We start from the raw sequence: 5,819 nt of genomic DNA, 5'->3' as shown, positions 1-5,819 counted from the left end.
GACAGCTCGCGCGGTCACGGCGGCTCAATGATCCGACAGAAGTAGAGGCGTCGAACAAAAACGCAGCAACTGGCGGCTTGAAGTGAAAATCTGGCGGAGGTTTGCTTGTGACGGAGCAGAGGTGGAGTCGGCTCAACCGCTGAGGTGCGCCGGCGGAGACCAGCAGCTTGGGGTCATGGCGAAAACGGCTCGGGAACGGCGGTTGAACGCATGGTAACCCGGCGGAGACAAGCGGCGGCTCGGGCAGGCCATGAGGACGGTGAGGCGGAGGAGGCCCACGGCAGTGCGGATGCGTAGGACCCGCTGCGGCGCACGGAATGCAGTAAGGCGGGGGCGCGCCGGGCACAGATGCACGCCTGCCGGGCGCAGAAGCAAGGTGGCCAAAGGCGGCTCGGCGGCACCTCTGCGATGACCCGGAGCAAAAGCGGCCCGAAGCATGCTCCGGCAAGGGCGGCACGAGGCCGTGGAGTTGAACAGTGGGTGCAACCATAGGGGAACGACGAGCTGACATGGAGCGGAGCCGAGACAACCCGGGGCGGCTGCGTATCCGCGTGGCCGGAGTGGAGCGGATGCGACGTGGACGCGGACGCTCGCGGCAGCTCAGGCGAGCTCAGGCACGATGGGTCAGGCCTCGCCAGAAAAGGTATAACGGCTCAGGCAGCTTGAAGCGGCAACTTGGTGCGCTGGCCGGCTCGCGGCAGAAGCAGCGAAGCCTAGCAGAGGCGGGACGAGCGACAGCGGCAGAGCGAGGCCGCAACGGCGAGGCTATGGCAGACGCGATAGCACGCGGCAGCATCACAGCGGCTTATAGCGGAGGCTTGCAGCGGTGAACCGGTAGGTGGGTGCGACCACGGAAACAGCACGGGCGTGCGGCCGAGTACCGAGGCAAGGGTGTACAGCGCTGGGCCTGGAGGTGAACCACGGCCACCGCGAGTCACAGCGGCGGAGACGGCTTGACAGTTGAAGACGACGACTTGAGGCAAGGCCATAGCCATGGTCGCAACCGCCGGGCGGCGGTAGCGATGGTGATTTGAGACAAAAAGAGCTCGAAGCGAGGTCGCGGAGGAGGTAGACCGGCCGACCACAACAGAGGTCGGCGAGGCTTCGGCAGCGGCTCGATGTTGACCCGCTGTAGCAGAGGCTGCTCGTGGTGAGGGCGGGTTGGAGACTCAGAGAGCCGGCCGCAGCGGAATGTGGGCAGTGCAAGGAGCCAGCGCTGGTCTTGCAGGGGGAGCGGGCGTGGTTACCCGGCGGCCATGCGCCCCGGCAGCTCAAAACGAAGGGTCAGTGCAGCGTTGACCCGGCATGTGCGGGAGCTGTAGGCTCAAAGCAGAAAGGGCTACAGGCCTACAGCCCCCAAGTGCCATGGCAGCAGTGAATTCATCGCACTCCTCCTTGGGCGCGTCCGCGAAGAGATTGAACAGGCGGGCGGCCAACCCCCGCGCGGGTTGGAACAGAAGTGATGCACGAGGACGGTAAACCCGGCAATAGCGTCTTGGCCACACGGCAGTGAGACAGCCCGGCTCGGCGCTGCTGTAGTTGCAACAGAGTGAGATGGGTGGCAGGCGTAACGAAGCCAGCAGGCGGTCAGCGCAGGTGGCCAACGGCAGCAGCAAGCCGGCGCTGGCCAGAGCAAAGCGAGCCGCGGCAGAAGAGCGACGCGGCGGGTCACGGTGAAGGAGGTGGCGGCTCATAGGCACGTCCCTGGAGGTGAAGACCGGCAGCTCAACAGGGGCCATGGCAGCTTGAAAGGCCACGTAAGAGAGCGCGGTGAGGCGCCGGCGACTTTGACGGACGATGCGACGTCTTGCCAGAAGTGGCATATGTGGCAGCAGAGACAGGGCAATAGGTGACTCGGATGGGGGCCCGGCGATGCAAGGCCGCGACCGCGGCAGAAGACCACCCGCAAGGCGGCAACGACAGCTCAGGCGACTTGGAGTCGAGGCGACTTGAAGTTCTGATGGAGGCGAAGCTGGCGGTTGGTGGTGGCGGCTTGGCGCACCAGCGACAATGGCTCAAGAAGTAGCCGCAGCAGAACGGCAGTAGGAGGCGACTTGAAAACCGGAGGGGCGAATCGCCAGCGAGGCGGCCACGGCAGTTTGATGGAGAGGACGAGCCAGGGCAACTCAACCGTAGTAGCTCAAGATCGAGGCCAGTGGGGGCAAGCCGCAGCCGAGGCGACTCTGGGTCAGCGGCAGCGGAGTAAGGCAGAGAGGCGGCTCAACAGCTGCTCTCGGGCAGTGGCTCACCGGCGGCGCCGCAGCAGCCCGAGGACGGCACGAGACAGCAGGGCGGCCCGTCGATGGACACGAGGGCCACGAAAACGGCTCGACGCAACTTTCATGGGACGAGGGCCGTGGAAGCGGAAACGACCGGCGATGTGGCAGCTCGGATGCGAGCGCCGCGGAGGCGGCGGTTGACGAACCAGGGTCCGACGAAAACTGAGTTCATCTCTGAATCGTGGACTAGGTACGGCCGTACAAGGCCGACTCGAGGAAGTGCATTGTAGCGGCATCGGAGACGGCGACTCATGGTGTCGGCGGCTTAGGAACAGGGGTGGCTTTATTTCACGGCGTGACCCAGGGAAGATGATAACCCACAAGTATAGGGGATCGCAACAGTTTTCGAGGGTAGAGTATTCAACCCAAATTTATTGATTCGAAACAAGGGGAGCCAAAGAATATTCTCAACTATTAACAGTTGAGTTGTCAATTCAACCATACCTGGAAACTTAGTATCTGCAGCAAAGTGTTTAGTAGCAAAGCAATATGATAGTAGTGGTAACGGTAACAAAAGTAAAGATAGCAAAAGTAATGTTTTTGGTATTTTGTAGTGATTGTAACAGTAGCAACGGAAAATTAAATAAGCGAGAACCAGTATATGGAAAACTCGTAGGCACCGGATTAGCGATGGATAATTATGCCGGATACGGTTCGTCATGTAACAGTCATAACATAGGGTGACATAGAACTAGCTCTAGTTCATCAATGTTATGTAGGCATTTATTCCGTATATAGTCATACGTGCTTATGGAAAAGAACTTGCATGACATCTTTTGTCCTACCCTCCCACCATCCCGTGGCAGCGGGGTCCTATTGGAAACTAAGGGATATTAAGGCCTCCTTTTAATAGAGAACCGGAACAAAGCATTAGCACATAGTGAATACATGAACTCCTCAAACTATGGTCATCACCGGGAGTGGTCCCGATTATTGTCACTTCGGGGTTCCCGGATCATAACACATAGTACGTGACTATAGACTTGCAAGATAGGATCAAGAACACACATATATTCATGAAAACATAATAGGTTCAGATCTGAAATCATGGCACTCGGGTCCTAGTGACAAGCATTAAGCATAGCAAAATCACAGCAACATCAATCTCAGAACATAATGGATACTAGGGATCAAACCCTAACAAAACTAACTCAATTACATGATAAATCTCATCCAACCCATCACCGTCCAGCAAGCCTACGATGCAATTACTCACGCACGGCGGTGAGCATCATGAAATTGGTGATTGAGGATGGTTGATGATGACGACGGCGACGAATGCCCCTCTCCGGAGCCCCGAACTGACTCCAGATCAGCCCTCCCGAGAGAGATTAGGGCTTGGCGGCGGCTCCGTATCGTAAAACGCGATGATTTCTTCTCTCTGATTTTTTTCTCCCCGAAAGCCAAAATATGGAGTTGGAGTTGGCATCGGAGGGCCACCAGGGGGCCCACGAGGTAGGGGGGCGCCCAGGGGGCACGCCCCCCACCCTCGTGGAAAGGGTGTGGGCCTTCTGGTCTTCATCTTTTGCGAGGATTTTTTATTGTTTTTTCTAACGTGTTCCGTGGAGTTTCAGGTCATTCCGAGAACTATTATTTTCTGCACAAAAAACAACACCATGGCAATTTTGCTGAAAACAGCGTCAGTCCGGGTTAGTTCCATTCAAATCATACAAGTTAGAGTCCAAAACAAGGGCAAAAGTGTTTGGAAAAGTAGATACGACGGAGACGTATCAACTCCCCCAAGCTTAAACCCTTGCTTGTCCTCAAGCAATTCAGTTGACAAACTGAAAGAGAAAAAGAAAAACTTTTACAAACTCTGTTTGCTCTTGTTGTTGTAAACATGAAAAGCCAGCATTCAAGTTTCAGCAAATATTATGAACTAACCATACTCAAAATAACACGTAGGTCTCACAGTTACTCATATCAATAGCATAATTAGCTAGCGAGCCATAATAATAAAACTCGGATGACAACAATTTCTCAAAATAATCATAACATGATATAACAAAATGGTATCTCGCTAGCCCTTTCTGAGACCGCAAAATATAAATGCAGAGCACCTTTAAAGATCAAGGACTGACTAAACATTGTAATTCATGGTAAAAGAGATCCAGTCAAGTCATACCCAATATAAACCAATAATAATGAATGCAAACGACAGTGTGCTCTCCAGTAGATGCTTTTAATAAGAAGGGTGATGACTCAACATAAAAGTAAATTGATAGGCCCTTCGCAGAGGGAAGCAGGGATTTGTAGAGGTGCTAGAGCTTAGTTTTGAAATAGAGATAAATTATATTTTGAGCGGCATACTTTCATTGTCAACATAATAACTAAAAGACGACGATATCTTCCATGCTAAACAGATTATAGGCGGTTCCCAAACAGAATGGTAAAGTTTATACTCCCCTTCCTCCACAAGCATCAATCCATGGCTTGCTCGAAACAACGAGTGCCTCCAACATTCAATGGGTCCCAAGGGGAGTTTTGTTTGCAGTTATTTTGATTTAGTTTGCATAAAGCATGGGACTGGGTATCCCGGATACCAGCCATTTTCTCGTGAATGAGGAGCGGAGTCCACTCCTCTTGAGAATAACACGCCTAACACGGAAGATAAGGGCAGCTCTAGTTGACATATGAGCTATTCGAGCATGCAAAACAGAATGTTTATTTGAAGGTTTAGAGTTTGGCATATAAAAATTTACTTGAAACGGCAGGTAAATACCGCATATAGGTAGGTATAGTGGACTCATATGGAATAACTTTGGGGTTTAAGGAGTTTGGATGCACAAGCAGTATTCCCGCTTAGTACAGGTGAAGGCTAGCAAAAGACTGGGAAGCGACCAACTGAGAGAGCGACAACAGTCGTAAACATGCATTAAAATTAATTTACACCAAATACAAGCATGAGTAGGATATAATCCACCATGAACATAAATATCATGAAGGCTATGTTGATTTGATTCAACTACATGCGTGAACATGTGCCAAGTCGAGTCACTCAATTCATTTAAAGGAGGATACCATCCCATCATACCACATCATAATCATTCTAATAGCATATTGGCACGCAAGGTAAACCATTATAGCTCATAGCTAATCAAGCATGGCACAAGCAACTATAATCCCTAAATGTCATTGCAAATATGTTTACTTCATAATAGCTGACTCAGGAACGATGATTCATCATATTTACAAAAATAAGAGAGGTCGAGTTCATACCAGTTTTCTCATCCCAATAAGTCCATCATATATCATCATTATTGCCTTTCACTTGCACGACTGAACGGTGTGTATAATAATAAGAGTGCACGTGCATTGGACTAAGCTGGAATCTGCAAGCATTCAACTCAAGAGAGAAGACAAGTAATATGGGCTCTAAATTTAAATAATCAATCATGCATATAAGAGCCACTAAGCATTTTCAATATGGTCTTCTCAACCCCCAAAAAAAGAAAATAAAATAAAAACCATTTACACGGGAAAGCTCCCAACAAGTAAAAAAAGAACGGGAAATATTTTTGGGTTTTTTCTTTTTAATTT

This window comes from Triticum dicoccoides, chromosome 6B (genome assembly GCF_002162155.2).
Source record: "Triticum dicoccoides isolate Atlit2015 ecotype Zavitan chromosome 6B, WEW_v2.0, whole genome shotgun sequence".
Taxonomy (NCBI): Eukaryota; Viridiplantae; Streptophyta; class Magnoliopsida; order Poales; family Poaceae; genus Triticum; species Triticum dicoccoides.
This window is presented reverse-complemented; position numbering follows the sequence as displayed.